This window comes from Entelurus aequoreus, linkage group LG09 (genome assembly GCF_033978785.1).
Source record: "Entelurus aequoreus isolate RoL-2023_Sb linkage group LG09, RoL_Eaeq_v1.1, whole genome shotgun sequence".
NCBI classification, from domain to species: Eukaryota; Metazoa; Chordata; class Actinopteri; order Syngnathiformes; family Syngnathidae; genus Entelurus; species Entelurus aequoreus.
The window spans coordinates 58,578,939-58,597,305 of NC_084739.1; the positions used below are offsets into that span (position 1 = coordinate 58,578,939).

The 18,367-nt window shown below is 38.5% G+C and overlaps 1 protein-coding gene and 1 long non-coding RNA gene across 2 annotated transcripts in view; one reads left to right on the plus strand and one right to left on the minus strand.

Moving 5' to 3' along the window:
* piezo1 (piezo type mechanosensitive ion channel component 1 (Er blood group)) overlaps positions 1-18,367 on the minus strand; it is a 200,316-nt gene that overhangs the window by 174,961 nt on the left and 6,988 nt on the right. The gene's annotated exons all lie outside the window — the stretch shown is intronic.
* Positions 3,770-5,590, plus strand: LOC133656906 (uncharacterized). The gene is made up of 2 exons (XR_009827194.1): positions 3,770-4,166; positions 5,203-5,590. It is a non-coding gene; the product is annotated as an uncharacterized LOC133656906 (long non-coding RNA).

Here is an 18,367-nt window from a genome sequence, read left to right on the forward strand (position 1 = left end):
CATTTTGTGGAATACAATCGGACCATGTTTGTTCTTGTCTGCAGCGATCACTTTGTAAAATGTTTGTTTCAACATTTGATTTGTTTGAGAAATTTTCTTTGATGATAGGTTGATTGGCAACACTAAATTGGCCCTAGTGAGTGTGAATGTTGTCTGTATGTCTGTGTTGGCCCTGTGATGTGGTGGCGACTTTTCCAGGGTGTACCCCGCCTACCGCCCGAATGCAGCTGAGATAGGCTCCAGCACCCCCCGCGACCCCGAAAAAGACAAGCGGTAGAAAATAGATGGATGGATATTAGTAGTGTTTGAGAGCAGACTTAAATGAAGAAAAGGACAAGGGATCGACATTCGTTATGTCAATCAAATACGTTACTTTTGATGCATGAATAAGTCCAATTTTGTCTTTCATTGATTAATCCTTAATTTGTGGACCCCTCAGATGTAAATACATGATGTGTGTTTTCTTCTCTAAATACCGTAAGTGTCAAGTGAAGTGAAGTAGCAGTAACCTCTTGGTGTTGATAAATGGTTTAAATCTTTTTTTTTTTATGATTGCTTTTATATTTGCCTCTAAAACTTTCAACATACGCAAAAATCTCCACTGATTCGGGTAAATAAACATTAGCCTAATGGGGCTTAGACCATCGCCTAAAGGTGCCCGGATGTGCCTTTAGGTCACGTGATTGCATCCCACCTATACACAAAACAGATGCCTACAGGCAATACAAGTGGGTTTTGAATAACATGACCCTTTAAAAAATTTGACATTACTGAAACACATCAAGTAAACTGGTCATTACGCTTGGGACACAGCCAGGATCTGATCTACTAAATGTTTGCGTGTACTAAATAGGGTTGTCCCGATAACAATATTTTGGTACCGGTACCAAAATGTATTTCGATACCTTTCTAAATAAAGGGGACCACAAAAAATGGCATTATTGGCTTTATTTTAACAAAAAAATATTATGGTACATTAAACATACGTTTCTTATTGCAATCGAAGAACAATTTTGTCCTTAAATAAAATAGTGAACATACTGCATACGTCTGCTGACGTATGCAGTAACATATTGTGTCATTTTCCATTCTATTATTTTGTCAAAATTATAAAGGAAAAGCTGTAAAAATGTATTATTAATCCACTTGTTCATTTACTGTTAATATCTGATTATTTTCCGTTTCAGCATGTTCTATCTACACTTCTGTTAAAATGTAATAATCACTTATTCTTCTGTTGTTTGGATACTTTACATTAGTTTTGGATGATACTACAAATTTAGGTATCGATCCGATACCAAGTAGTTACAGGATCATACATTGGTCATATTCATGTGTCCAGGGACATATTTCCTGAGTTGGTAAAAATAACATCAATTTAGAAAAAATATTTTGTGACGATAAAAAATATAGATGTAATCATAGTAGTATCGACTAGATACGCTATTGCACTTGGTAACATTACAGTTGATATCAGGTGTAGATCCACCCATGACATTTGTTTACATTCAGGCACGCCAGCTTTTGTTAGCGGTGACGCCGGTGAGCTATTTTATCCTCCTACGGTGTGTAGTGAAGCATGTTTACCTATTCCTCGTCCTGCAGGGATGATACTTGCAAGAAACTTACTTTATTCGTCGCCATGGAGGCAAGGATTAGTGATTTAGAAGTAGCTAAAACACTGCCGACTGCGGATGGATGTTCGCTGCTAGCTAGCTAGCCATGTCTTAAAGCAGGGGTCACCAACGCGGTGCCCGCGGGCACCAGGTAGCCCGTAAGGACCAGATGAGTAGCCCGCTGGCCTGTTCTAAAAATAGCTCAAATAGCAGCACTTACCAGTGAGCTGCCTCTATTTTTTAAATGTTATTTATTTACTAGCAAGCTGGTCTCGCTTTTCCCAACATTTTTAATTCTAAGAGAGACAAAACTCAAATAGAATTTGAATATCCAAGAAAATATTTTAAAGACTTGGTCTTCACTTGTTTAAATTAATTCATTCATTTTTTTACTTTGCTTCTTATAACTTTCAGAAAGACAATTTCAGAGAAAAAATACAACCTTAAAAATTATTTTAGGATTTTTAAACACATATACCTTTTTACCTTTTAAATTCCTTTCAATTCTTTCCTGACAATTTAAATCAATGTTCAAGTAAAAAAAATGTTTTTATTGTAAAGAATGATAAATACATTTTAATTTCATTCTTCATTTTAGCTTCTGTTTTTTCGACGAAGAATATCTGTGAAATATTTCTTCAAACTTATTATGATTAAAATTCAAAAAAATTATTCTGGCAAATCTAGAAAATCTGTAGAATCAAATTTAAATCTTATTTCAAAGTCTTTTGAATTTCTTTTAAAAATTTTGTTCTGGAAAATCTAGAAGAAATAATGATTTGTCTTTGTTAGAAACATAGCTTGGTCCAATTTGTTATATATTCTAACAAAGTGCAGATTGGATTTTAACCTATTTAAAACATGTCATCAAAATTCTAAAATTAAATTACTAATGTTCCATAAATTATTTTTTTAATTTTTTCAAAAAGATTCGAATTAGCTAGTTTTTCTCTTCTTTTTTTTGGTTGAATTTTGAATTTTAAAGAGTCGAAATTGAAGATAAACTATGTTTCAAAATTTAATTGTCATTTTTTTCGTGTTTTCTCCTCTTTTAAACCGTTCAATTAAGTGTAAATATCATTAATTATTAATAATAACATATAGTTAAAGGTAAATTGAGCCAATTGGCTATTTCTGGCAATTTATTTAAGTGTGTATCAAACTGGTAGCCCTTTGCATTAATCAGTACCCAAAAAGTAGCTCTTGGTTTCAAAAAGGTTGGTGAGCCCTGTCTTAAAGCATCTCTTCCTGAGGGCGTTACAGTGTTATAGCTTCATCTTCATCGTCAGTTTTAGGCCAAAATGTGTCCATTCTCCCTTTTCTGTCTACACACCGTGTGTGCTTGTAAGTACTCTTTGATTGTACGCTGCCAAACACGCTCCTCTGCTCGTAAACCCAGCAATGTCATGACGTGACGGCGCGCCGTCATGCCTGTGACCGCCATAACCACAACACCAGGGGGAGCTCCACTAACCACGTTAAACCCAGATTCCGAACTAACAAAGGTCTTAACTCATTCTCTTTCTATGCCACGTCAATGTGGAATGCGCTCCCAACAGGTATAAAAGAAAGGGCATCTCTATCCTCCTTCAAAACCGCAATAAAAGTTCACCTCCAGGCAGCTACCACCCTAAACTAACACCCTCCCCGGATTGCTAATAATCAAATGTAAACAATCAAATGCAGATACTTTTTCTTATGCCTTCTGATCTCTCTCTCTCTCTCTCTCTCTCTCTCTCTCTCTCTCTCTCTCTCTCTCTCTCTCTCTCTCTATGTCCACTACTTGCTGTCCATATACTACCCCCCCACCCCCCTCCACACCCCTGATTGTAAATAATGTAAGTAATTCAATGTGATTATCTTGTGTGATGACTGTATTATGATGATAGTATATATCTGATAGTATATATCTGTATCATGAATCAATTTAAGTGGACCCCGACTTAAACAAGTTGAAAAACTTATTCGGGTGTTACCATTTAGTGGTCAATTGTACGGAATATGTACTTCACTGTGCAACCTACTAATAAAAGTCTCAATCAATCAATCAATTTACTAAGGCTGCACGTTCAATTGAGAACAGGTGCAGAAGTGGTGCACACTGCCCTATTTAAATGAGAAGTTGCGTGTTCTACCGGCTGCAATGATGGAAAGTTTGGGCGAGGACAGTGGCCGCAAACGCAAAATGAAATTCCAAGCCCCTGAGTTGGAGGTCTTAGTGGAACAAGGTAATTTATATATGGATCATGTTCAGCAGAGAAATCTTAGCGCTGCTGGAGGAAAGGCATTATGGGAGGCAATTTGCGAAAAAGTTAATTATGTAAGCAAAGTGAGGAGATCTGTAGAAGACATTAAAAAAGTGACAAGATCTACGCAGAAGAAGAAAGGAAACAATGTCCTTCAACCAAACCTCTGCAAAAAAAAACAGGCAGGGGATCGGCAGAAGAGGTACCGCTCTCCCCAATTGAGCAACATGTTCAGCTGTCGTTCTTGGAAAAGCAGATTGTTGGAATCGGGGATGTGACTCTTTGGACTAGATCGCTGACCAAGGTACGTCCATAACAAAGACACGATTTCTTATAATGGACACATTTAATTCAATTGAATTAATGCAGCTTCATTTGTTTGCTATGTAGAAAATGTGCTTTCAGTATCTCAAAAAAATGTCATATTCTGTAAAGTGTACCTTATGCTTTGTTAAAATGTGTTTTTAGTCTTAAATGTAGAATCCTTATGTGACTGACAAACCCTGCCGAACTCGTTAAATCAGACCAAACCAGACACGTCTTCAGCAGGGCCCGAAGACATCTACCAAATTATGAATATGTTGATCTGGAGTTACCGGAGGAACAAAAAAAACAAACGGATGAATTACAGGCCATTGCCCAGGAGGTGAGGGCTGTGTCCAGCGTGCGCACACGAGGCAGCTGGTCAGTGCGGTGTCGGTGTTGACAATGGCCGTCAATGCCCTGGCAACAGTTAGGAAGGCATCTGGTTGCAGTGTCTCTTCAAGAAAGCAACCGCAGGAGAGCAATCACGCATGGCTGGACAGACGGGCTCACATTACACCAGTTTTGAAATCTCTGCATTGGCTCCCCATGTGTTTCAGGATCAATTGTAAGGTTCTTCTTATGGTTTATAAATGGGTTGTTTATGGTATTGAGCCTTCTTATTCTTTAGATTGGCTTTTGCCCTATGAACCTTCATGGGTCCTGAGATCCTCCGGCACTCGTCTCCTATTTATTCTAAAAGTCAGGACACAAAGTCATGAGATGGCATCTTTCCACTATTATGGCCCCCGTCTATGGAACAGCTTGCCTGAGGACCTCAGGGCTGCAGAGAACGTTCATGTTTTTAACAGCGGGCTTAAGACCCACCTTTTTGACTTGGCTTTTACCTAATATTAATTTTATTGAAGTAATTTGTACTTTACTTTTAATCTTATTAATTATGCAATATTTTATTCTATTTATTTATTATATATTTACTGTATATGTTTTTTATCTTCATATGTCTTACTTGTATTGTATTCTTTATCTCTCATGGTTCTTACTATTTTACAGGTTTTATTATTTTTACTTTTCAGCGTTCCTCAGAGGGAGATGACATCGGGGGAATAACATCGGCCGTGCTGTGGGGGCGCTTTGTGTCAGAGTCCTGGTGGCCATGGTCTGATTACCTCCTGGGGAAGATGGCTCCTGTGATAGTGCTTTATAAATAAAGTTTGATTTGATTTTGATGGCTGGACAGCGGCGCAACCTGCACAAACGCAAAACCCAGATTAAAAAATTCGGTCTAAGAAAAAAAAATTGTCAAAGGCACGCAAATAAAATGTTTTTGTAATTATTGTTGATAGTTTTCTGTTCTGTGGTGGCTGTAAAGTACAATTTTTTGTTTTAAACCATGCCACACTATTTAAGTTCATTCGTTGCCATTTGTGCCTTGTTTGATTTCATTAAAAATGCAATCCTTAACTGGCTCTTGTGAAGTGGCTTTGAATCAGATTAGCCCGTGTCTGCAGTACCGTAGCATCAATCTGTCCTGCATGTGGCCAGCTGTCATTTTCTTCCTCACAGATCGCAACAAACGCCATTCTTCGACGTTTCGCTTTGTTGTGCAGCATGCAACAGACAACACCGACTTCTTAGCACGCTGAAGGTGCGCTCCACTGTGTTTTTTGTCTTAATATGAGCAGTATTATAGCGATGTTCTGCCTCACTGGTAGGATTGAGAACAGGGGTCAATAGAAGGTGGTGAAGGGGGTATGCACTGTTGCCTTAAAAAGAGAATATCACCAATGTATTATTGTTTAAATTTAATGTTACTCATTTACCCAAAAACCAGGCATCTCCATATTCACCATCTCCCAACTTAGAACGAAGCACACTGTTTCTGAGGATGAGTGAGTTGTGTGTTCACCCTGGGTATTTTGCCACAATGTTTATAATTAATCCTTTTGAGTCACACACAACTTGAACATTCAACAAACGAGTGTGCTTGCGATTTCGGTACACGTGTTCTCGATCTGAGGGGGGAGCAAGTTGCACATGAGTGCAATCTAACGCACCTATTGTTTTGAGGAAGCCAGCAACTGCATAAAAGCATGTTTTCTGTCGTTTACTTTGTCTTGAGTACATGGGAACTGGATATACTTGCCTATCCTGCGTGACATAGCATCCAACACTTAAGACAACTCCACAGAAAACGTACTCTGGTAGATGCCGTCGCCAATTGCGACTGTACGCTGGAAATATCCAGATGCAAGAACTTCTTCCAAAGGAGATATACAGTAGACTGACTCCTTTTGGTAACTGGTTCCAAATCAGTCCTTAATTCATCAAGTGGCTCAAAAACTGCATTACTGGAAAGACGACATGTCTCTAATATTTTTGTTTCTGGTAGTCCAAAAATGTTGACACGTGCAGTGAATATTCTTTCTCTCCGTTGTCTGTCATTCCATCTATGCCATCTTCTCGCTATAATGACAGAAGCCAATTGTGCATAAAGCTGAGCTAGATTGCACCTGTCTTTCAGAAGTTCTAAATAGACGCTAATTAAGGTGCCACAATCACTTTGTAATTTAGTAAATCATGCTGCGTGTGCTGAAAAATTGTGTGAATGTCCAAGTATATATATATACACATATAACATTCTACACCAAAAAGTGATCTATTTATTATTATTATTCCGTGCAAAACTTTCAAAAAATATCCCAGATTACCTAGAGTTCCCAGTTCTCTGGGAAATTTTGAAAAGGAATGGGCCATTGCACAATTCCCACATTTCTCAACCGATTTGAACCGTTCCACCATCCATACACTCCACTCACCTTGGACAATCAAACTACCAAGTTAAAAAAAATAATCCAAGAATTCCTGGTTTTTCAAAGCCTTATTTTCACCTGTTGCTGATAAATTTTCTTGAACCGCATTTTTCAACCGTTTTTGACCATTCCACCTTCAAAACATTCCTCTTAGTTAGAACAACACTGCCATTTTTCTTTTTGAACAAATTCCGTGTTTTACCGAAATTCGAATATACCCATTCTCAATTCAAACTGTTACTACATCCACATTTTTTAACCGATTTAAAAAATTCCAACACAAACCCATTCATATAATCTAGGACAATTGTACCAAGCTCAATATTTTTTATAATTCACGGTTTTCCTGAAATCCCCAAATTTCCAGGGTATTCCTATTGAAATGAATGGGAAATATATTAGACTGCATATGCCACATTTCTCATCCGATTTAAACTGTTCCAACGTTTACACACTCAACTCGCCCTGGAAATCCAGCCAGCATGTTTCCCGGTTTCCTGATTACCCTAAATTACCAGGAATTGTCCTCTATTGAAAATGAATGGGCAATATACAAACCTCTCCATAAGCCACATTTCTCAAACGATTCGAACCGTTCCAACATCCACACAGTCCACTCACCCTGGACATTCAAGCATATCAGTTCCACTCACGCGTATCGGCGGTTCGTCGGCTTGCGCACATAGGGCATTCGCGCGCAATTCCACCCAGAATTAAAAAATTCTAGTTATATTTGCATTTGCTTCTCCCAATGTTGTGAGCATTTTGATGATCAGCATATATTTTGCATATTAATGAAGACATATGGTATGGATGGCACGTCTTATTTTGCACACTTAACGGATGCAATCCACTTTGCACACGTTTAGTAGATCAGCTTTGCGTGTGATGTCATGGATTGCATGTGTTTTAGTGCGTGCAAACATTTAGTTAATCAGGCCCTGTGTGCACTAAAACGTGCAAACTTGATAGCAGAAGCAAAACTGATATTCTAAGCTTGTGTCTGTTGAATGAGCAAAATAGCAAGCTCGATCCAGTGTGTTTCTTGTCAAAATATATGCTGATTGCTAGAACCCACCATACTGGGAAAAGTAGAATCAAATAGAATCAGGTAGCCCAGGCCTGGGGAATTATTTTGACTCGGGGGCCAAATTTAGAGAAAATAATGTGTCTGGGGGCCGGTATATCTATTTTTAGGAACACTAATAAAAAACCTCACAATAATGTCTGATTGAATGCTAAAAACGTAATGACAGACCGCCTTAAAAAACAGAATATAATTTAAAAAAATTTTACTGAAGGAGACACCCAGAATGTACATGAAAATAAAGAATGTGGGATTTACAATTTCAACTATGAACGATAAAACACTGAATATTGACATTATATGAATGTCACACCCCCTCTCGATCGACATATTTTACAATCAAGCAACAAAAATGCAACAAACACAGCGAAATATGAACGCGAAGGGTAAAAAAAAAAAAAACACCTACGATCTGATATGTCACTAAGCTTTACAACTTTGTTGTGAAGATCTCCTTCCGCGTCTGTCCCTGACACCCGCATTTTCAGGCTCTGGAAACACTCTGTGCCTCGTCTGAGCTGCTGTGACTTAGATTACCGTAGTAACTAGTATGTCATGCAAAAGCGCAGAGTCCAACAGTTGACATACTTTGTATAGTTCAAGACTTACGGTAATTTGAAAACATCACTGCACATCATAACGGCAGGTACAGTTTCCATCTTAAAGATCAAAAAAAAAATTGGGGAATGTCCGGCGGGCCTTATCATAAAGCTTAACGGGCCGCAGGCAGCCCTCGGGTCTTAATTTGCCCAGGTCTGAGGTAGCCCGCAATGAGATTCATCAAACCTGAAGGGTTTGTACCTAGGGATGATGTTTGATAAGAAATTATCGAGTTCGAGTCTATTATCGAATCCTCTTATCGAACCGATTCCTTATCGATTCTCTTATCGAGTCCAGATAGGTTGTTGTATATGGAAAAGAAAACACAATATTTGGTTTAACAAAAGCTCACCGTTATTATATTAGAAAACAATTTAATCTAAAAAATAAATAAATATTGACTGTTACCCCCCTAAAAAAATAAAATAAAATAAAAAAATATTGACTGTTGTTACCCAAAGTATATTAAGTGTAATACATAGTGCTGTATTTTACTTCTTTATATCTTTTTTTCAACCAAAAATGCTTTGCTCTGATTAGGGGGTACTTGAATTAAAAAATGTTTCACAGGGGGTACATCAATGAAAAAAGGTTGAGAAGCACTGAGCTAGGGAATATAACAACTACACTACCCAACATGCAACGGGAGTGACGAGCATGCGCGGTAGCCCCGAAAAGTCTTGCATGTCGTCACTTGTGAAAGTAAACGTCAAGAACTCAGCCAACACGCCTCGTCTGCATTATTTATAATTAGACAGACAACACATATACAGTGTGATTTTGTTTTGTTTACAAGGACAGAAAAACAAAAGTTAAAAAAAAGGGAGATATATGTTGTATATATATGTATGTGCTGTGGTTGCTTCAAGAACGTTGCGACAGCTGCCGTAAACGAGGTGCGTCGCTAGCCTGGTTGCTATGTTTCCGGTTGGTCGTAAAAGTGTTCATGTGTTTGTACCCTGCTCAAATATCTCAGTAAAGTTATTCATTGGATTATACCTTTTGTTTTGAACTTTATTACACCTTTGAGCGCTTTTTCCCGTCCATTTTTTCCTGCTTTCGCTATCTGCGCCTAATGACTGAGCTACGTGACGCCAATTCTTGTGATGTCCCACGGAGCATTTCTGGTCGGGACGGGATTCGTTCCGAGGGATTCGAATAAAGAACCAACTATTTTCTTTACTATAGTGGTCTCGATAACGGGTACCGGTTCTCAAAAAGGGATTCGAGTCCGAGGACTCTGTTCTTTTCTTATCAAACAACTGGGAAAACCGGTTTCGAGTATCATCCCTATTTGTGCCTGCAAAATTTAGCACGCTTAGACGGTATGTGAATTGGCAGAGAAAAGGCACACTAATGGCTGTGAGAAGGAGGCAATCGTGGTGCAGTGACAGACGACGGAGAGAGAATCCTCCATAAATGTGCGTGTCAATTATCCACATGTTTTCCATCCATCCATTTTCTACCGCTTGTCCCTTTTGGGGTCGCGGGGGGTGCTGGAGCCTATCTCAGCTGCATTCTTTTGACAGTGAAAAATAAAAATATTAGACATATTGTCTATCCAGCGATGCAATTTTTTTTAGTGGCTGCATTACCTGAGGGCTGATTTGAAAGCAGCAGACACCAAAATAAAGTAAAATGTTTTGGTGGCGGTTTTAATGTGCTTTTTCATAAAGAAGGTATTAGAAATGGAGCGGCTGATGAGCAAACTCCGAACTGTTCGGTTGATCTGACTTGGTTCAGAGCGGGTGTGTAATTTGGATCATGGATGGTGTGTGTGTGCGTGTAGTTTCTGATCCTGCGCATGTGCATTGTACAACGTAAGGCAAAGGATACGCAGGAGTTGTGGAGTTGTTTGAGACATGGCGAGCTGACTATATAAAAAAAAAAAAGACAGAAGATATGTCCGTGGTATTATAACCACTGTATGGGAGCACTTTGACAGACCAGCCAAGTTAATGATTCTCCGGAAGACTCACAAATATTGCCCTTGTCTAACAAAATCCCAACAGAAGTTACCAATCTTCCAGACTGTGATGTTTTTGTGTACATAAAAGGACAAGCGGTAGAAAATGGATGGATAGATGGATAAAATATTGTAGCTTTTGCCATAATATTGGAAGAATGATTAATATATATATATATATATATATATATATATATATATATATATATATATATATATATATATATATATATATATATATATAAAAATATAAAATATAAATTAAATATTTATACAAGACTGTTTTGTCAACATGGCGGACAAGCAGTAGAAAATGGATGGATGAAGGGCCAATGCGAACTTGGAATTAACCGCTAAACTGCTGCTGAAAGATCGCGCCATTACGACATTACTTGGAATACTCAGTCATGTTGACCACAACAGAAAGCTGTAAGTCAATTGTCAGTGTCCTGTTTATTCTGTATTAAAGCGATTGTCTGTGTATCCACATCAATGTGGGCCCAGTTATGGGGAAATAACAACCCAAGACCTCAATGGTGGAACAGGCGGAGAATGATTGCTAACCCTATGGAGCGTCACAACGGCTGGGACTATGGCTGAAGGCTGCAGCAGAAAAGGGTCTCCAGTCATCTTGGACTCCATGCCACTGGACCCCGACCCGGATTTGCCAAGGATCGTGTGGTGACTGTCTGTGCACCAGTCTCCCCACGTTAAACAAAGTCACGCACTGGCATCCTCCATTAAGGGATAACCCCTACCAGGAGGATCGTCATACTCGCTTTGAGTGACCGCCGATGATCGTTAGGGACAGAGAGCTAATGTAAAGTTTTCATACATTTTTGGAAGAAAACAAAACAAAAACAACCTGTCTCTGTGATCACTATAGGTGTATAAATAATAATATAGTGTTAAATAAAATCAGTCCCTTGGGCACAAAACTGAAAATAATACAGCTCTCCAAAAAGTGCAATTCTGCTGCTATTTGACATAACTGTTTGTTATGATGCTTTGACATTTTTGCACTTTATTTCTTTATTGAAAGAAAATTCTATGAAGAGAAAAGTTCTTTGCAAATGTGGTTAAAATGCTAAAAAATGAAAAGTTAAAGCTAAAAAAAGAAATACACTTCGAGTTAACATTATTTCTTTATAGGGGGAAAGATGTTATGAGCTAGGGAATATAACAACTACACTACCCAGCATGCAACGGGAGTGACGAGCATGCGCGGTAGCCCCGAAAAGTGTTGCATATCGTCACCCGGCAGCTAAGAATGAGCACGCTGTGAAAGTAAACGTCAAGAACTCAGCCAACACGCCTCGTCTGCACTATTTATAATCAGACAGACAACACATATACAGTGTGGTTTTGTTTTGTTCACAAGGAAAGAAAAACAAAAGTTAAAAAAGGGAGATGGCATATATGTATGTGCTGCGGTTGCTTTAAGAACGTTGCGACAGCTGCCGTAAAGGAGGTGCGTTGCTACCCTGGTTGCTATGTTTCCGGTTGGTCGTAAAAGTGTTCGTCATGTGTTTGTACCCTGCTCAAATCTCTCAGTAAAGTTATTCATTGGATTATACCTTTTGTTTTGAACTTTATTACACCTTGGAGCGCTTTTTCCCGTCCATTTTTTCCTGCTTTCGCTATCTGCGCCTAATGACTGAGCTACGTGACGCCATTTCTTGTGATGTCTCACAGGGCATTTCTGGTCGGGACGGGATTCGTTCCGAGGGATTCGAATAAAGAACCAACTCTTTTTCTTTACTGTAGTGGTCTCGATAACGGGTACCGGTTCTCAAAAAGGGATTCGAGTCAGAGGACTCGGTTCTTTTCTTATCGAACAACCAGGAAAACCGGTTTCGAGTATCATCCCTAGTTAAGACCCATCTAACGTCAACTAATGCAAGTGAAATGACTGAATTTTGTAACAAATTGCTACAATTTGTGTTTTATCTTTAACAATGTGTGTTACCTGCTCCATGGCTTTCTCTGGGTATATTGCTCCATAGTTTGGTTTTTAGTACTTACTAATAATTGTATTTTTCTTAAAGCACAAACCAGGAGTGGCAACCATAGATCCTGAAGCATTTAATATAATGTCAATAAAGCATTTTATTATATTCTAACCTAATCCTTGATTATGGCAGACTATATGTAATATGGAATATTGTAAATTGTTCTATGAGTGCAACAAGAAAAGTCCAATGTGTGAATTCTCGAATTCTGCGGGACTTAGCAGACCGATTGCCGGGTAAAGATAAGGGTGTTAACTCGACGAAAACATCGACCCTGAAGGGAACGTCTGCCCTGTGTTCCTCTACAACGGTCTGCACCGGAGCAGAACAGCAGGACAGGTGTAACAACTACATTATTACCTGTCACTATTTTAAACTCATTGTGCATGTCTGAATGCTTATTATTTAAATGTTTACCTAAGTTTGAAGCAAAGGTGGTAATACTAATCGCCACATTTGGCGAGGCTTGTTTTAAAGTGACACTAAAGCGTCACTTTTATTGTTGGTTTTGAAGCCCAAATACCTCCGTATTGCGCTTCACTCACCATCTTTATTAACAAGTACAATTGTCGTTTTTTTTACCATTCCTCTTCTCAAAGATGTTATTATTTATTATTTGGACCCCGACTTAAACAAGTTGAAAAACTTATTTGGGTGTTACCATTTAGTGGTCAATTGTGCGGACTATGTACTTCACTGTGCAATCTACTAATAAAAGTTTCAATCAATTAATCAATCAAAATTGCTTGAACGTAGTTTGTGTGTGCATTTTGACACACTCAACATCATGCGCCTCAGGTCTGTAGTCACCACCACACAGCGGCATTCAAATGAAAGAACAGTACCGGCACTTTTCAAAGGCAGTATAGTACCGATTTCCATCAATTAGTATCGCGGTACTTTATTAGTACCGGTATTGTCACGGCGCGGGCTCAAAGCCACTTTTCCCCGGCAGCTGAAGGTGGGTTACACCCTGGACAGGTCGCCACCTAATTGCAGGGCCAACACAAAACAAAATTCACACTGACATTCACACACTAGGGCCAATTTAGTGTCGCCAGTCAACCTATCCCCAGGTGCATGTCTTTGGGCGTGGAGTACCCAGAGGGAACCCACGCAGTCATTCTCTCGCTCGTGAATGATCGTGCCTCCTTCTTACTCTAATCTGACCACTGATTGGTAAGATGGCAAAAAGGTAGCCCTAAAAAGCCAATCAATGAGCATGTGGGTGCTCTCAAGGGAAAGGTTTCAATCTGGGTGTTGGTTTTCCGCTTGGCACCAGCAACTTGCCTCCATTCAATTACCTAATTTTTGGACCTTAAATATTCAAACTTTATAAAGACTGTGGAATATTGGCTGATTAGGGACACATGCCGGTACAAAATGGAAAAGTTGAAGAAACTTAATATAAGAAGATATTAAGAAGACTAATATAAGAAGACGGTCGCGCAGTGGGCGCGACCGTCACACCAACAAGCAGTAAAACCAGCCCGGTGTATTGCAGCAATAAAGGACACATAAAGCTTGTTGCATGCGTAGACATATTCCAAGATAAGTGTCACTATCTGTACTGTAAAGTTCAAATTTGAATGGCAATAAAGGAAGTCTAAGTCTAACTCGCTAAACATGCAGTTATAGTTTAGGGATGTTTGATAGGGGTTTATTGTGCTGATTTCAATCATCCAAGAGTGACATAGGCCGATACTAATACCAATCACATGTATAAACTGTAAATGTTTTAAATGTATTTAGGCTGAGTGCTACTGAGAGTATAACAATGTCAACATACTATTTAAACTACTATTTTAATACATACTGTAAATTGTTTGAGAAAAGAATACAAAGCCAATAATGCATAACTAAACAAAACTAAAAATTAATCACTATTACTCATTTAAATACTTTGAATTTGCCCTCAAAGTCCTCCTGTGTCCATGCAATTATTCTCTGAGTTTGTAAACATTAACAAACACAAAAAAGGATGTTGATAATATAATATCTACCCAATCATTCCAGTATATGGCTTTAAAGTGTGACGTGGCAACGCAATGCATTTTGGGTCTTGCTGGACTCTAAATAGCTTATTTACATTTCTAAATACTGTACGCAACTCTTAAGTTTTGTTTTTATTCTTTAACAAATTCAAAACATGGCACAAACATGCAGCATCATTAACTGCAACAATCGTGGTCACAAACGCTTTAGGAAAAAAGGGATTTGGTAACACGCACTTTTAATTTAAAAACATGTTTAAATGCCACAGTACAAACCTATATTTAAAGACAGATAATTACTAAAACTGAAACACAATCAGATAAGAATAAGAAACAAAACATGCAAAATTGTGTTTTGTTACAGTGCATGTATTTATTTAAAAAAAAAAAAAAAAAATTCAAAAGATTTCAGTATGTGTGCTTAAGTACTTGTTGAGCACATTCAACAATACCGCGATAATACCCGTCAAATCGTATCGTCAGATCTTCGACTATTTGTAGACAGCCCTGTGAATTACTAGTCTGTTCAAATTGAATGTCACTAAATTCCATAAGATTAAAAGGTTGTTGTGGGTTTTTTTTTCATTCAGTCCTATATACCGGTTAAAAAATAAACAATACCCCTCACTAATTATTATCGCTCGAGGCTGCAAAGTATATCTCGGTATAAATTTTAGGACATCCATCCATCCATTTTCTACCGCTTGTCCCTTGCCCTAAAACCATCACCAGGGTTGCGTGATTTAGACCAAATATGACATAAAAAATAGGAATTTGGCCGACGATTGAGTTTTCAATACTATTGTGATAATGCATGTTGATGACATACTGTATATTTAAGCTGTGTCTGCAAATTTGACAAACAAACGCAATAAAGCATTCAAACTAGTGGATAACTTCCCTCCACAATGCAAAGCCACTTCGAAGACAGCAATCCTCACCTCCATTGCAGCAAATAAAGTTTCTTACAAGTATCGTCCCCTGAGGGTGAGGAATAGCTAAACATAGGAGGATATGCCAACAACTAACCGCAAGCTAGAGGTCTTGAAGGTAAACAAAAGTAAGCAGATCCATACCAATGTCAACAGTAACAATACTAAGTATGATGTCATTATTTGGTTGATACTACAGTGGTTAGATTTATATTTTCATTATCAAAAACATTTTTTTTCAGTTTGATTATTGTTTACAAACTCAGGAAATAAGGCACTGGACACAGGATGACTTTAAGGGCAATCACCAAAGGATTTAAATCAGAGCCAATAGTAAGAACTAATTTGAATATTTAATTGATATTGTTACACAGCCATCCTGTATTTTTGTCTGATTAGAACTGTGATCAAAAATGCAATCATGTAATGATCTTGAAAATGTTAAATATAAGTACCAGCGTTGATGTGGCCAATACTGCCCATGTAACTACTTGGTATTTGATCGAGACCCAAATTTGTAGTATCGCCCAAAACTAATGTAAGGTATCAAACAGGAGAAAAAGTGTTTATTACATTTTAACAGAAGTATAGATAGAAACATAATACAACAGAAAGTAACCACCTACGACAGTAAATTAGCAAGTAGATTAAAATAATTTTGAGAAAATAATGCAACTGGAAATGAGGCAATATGTTACTGTATATGTCAGCATCCAAATTAGGACCCTTTCTAACCCGTTTTGAAATGATTCCATTATCATTTATATACCGAATAATATATCCTGATATATATCGTTATTGTAAGAGGGTGAAATATACATTGCGATATAAATTAGTAATGTGCGGATTGATACTGAAATATTGATCCCACCGATACCAGATCTTTGTGCTCTAATAACGATTCTCAAAATATTGATACTTTTGAAACCTGAGGTTTTTTTTTAGATAATGTGTATCAGGAACAGGAACACAGTGTAAACAAGTAACTAAAATTATGAATGAAAGCAATGTGTCAATGTTGGATGTTTTTGTGAAAGGGGGACTGCACCTTTTTTTGGAATTTTGCCTATCGTTCACAATCATCATTAGGGACAAAAACAAACATCTTTTTTTTTTGTTACGATTTTAAAGATGATAAAAAAAACGCTTGCAAGATGCTGGTAATGAGAGTAACCGTTGTAGTCTTTAAAGCCCTCTAAAACAACTTAAAAACCCTCCAGCAATGTTTTGTATACACACTGCAAGTCCATCCATCCATCCATCCATCTTCTTCCACTTATCCGAGGTCGGGTCACGGGGGCAGCAGCCTAAGCAGGGAAGCCCAGACTTCCCTCTCCCCAGCCACTTCGTCTAGCTCCTCCCGGGGGATCCCGAGGCGTTCCAAGGCCAGCCAAGAGACATAGTCTTCCCAACGTGTCCTGGGTCTTCCCCGTGGCCTCCTACCGGTCGGACGTGCACTAAACACCTCCCTAGGGAGACGTTCGAGTGGCATCCTGACCAGATGCCCGAACCACTTCATCTGGCTCTTCTCGATGTGGAGGAGCAGCAGCTTTACTTTAAGCTCCACCCGGAAGGCAGAGCTTCTCACCCTATCTCTAAAGGAGAGCCCCACCAACCGGCGGAGGAAACTCATTTCAGCCGCTTGTACCCGTAATATTGTCCTTTCGGTCATAACCCAAAGCTCATGACCATAGGTGAGGATGGGAATGTAGATCGACCGGTAAATTGAGAGCTTTGTCTTCCGGCTCAGCTCTTCTTGACCACAACGGATCAATACAGCGTCCGCATTACTGAAGACGCCGCCCCGATCCGCCTGTCGATCTCACGAACCACTCTTCCATCTCTTGTGAACAAGACTCCGAAGTACTTGAACTCCTCCACTTGGGGAAAGATCTCCTCCCCACTGCAAGTATATACATAATACTAGTAACAGACATGTTCATAACAATATGTAGTATGTACAATATTTACCGTATTTGGGTCATTTTATGCACAGCCAGAAGTAATTATTCTGTGCATTTATTTCCGTTTCCAGAGCAACGCACTTCCAACTTCCAGCAACAAATTTGTTCCTACTTCCTGAAACAAACCGGTGTGTGTTTTCTAATCATGGCAGACTTGGTAACAGACACCGAAGACGACTATTTTTGGACAAATGAGGATTCACAACCTTATCTTTTTGAAACTAGATATATGGAGGATGAACTGCTGCTTATAGAAGAGAGCAAAAAGTACAGACTGAAATGTTGGAGCAGACGGAAGCCAATAGAGTCCGACCGACCTGGTCACGCGGAAAATCTGGAACTTTTGAGCCAAGCTATGCCGAATGAATGGAGTGCCAAAATCAACTGGAAACGTCCCTGGCCAGCTTGACTAAACAGAAAACTTGCCAGGGACATTAATTAATTTATAAACTACCGCATTTTCACCAACTTAACTTTCACATGTCCCACTAAATACACCAATAAACGTGTTAATAGATATATATTACAACTCCTTTGCTATGGAACAATGCACATTAATGGACATATAAAATGTTAATGTGCCAAATTGTATTTCCATCTTCAGTGCCCTGCAGGGTCATTGTATATAGCAGGGGTTCTTAACCTTTCTAACTTCGAGACCCAACTTTTCCACTACAGATGAGCCCGGTGACCACTCTAATATTAACACTGAATTAGTAATCTTACTCTTGATTTTGATCATATTCAATAATTATATCTAACCTACTTACAGTTTACTACCTTTTCAAATTTTATAAAAGCATGTGTTCATCACAAAGATTATATTATTAATTTAACAAATAAACCTTAGGCTTAGGTCAGGCTGATTTGAAA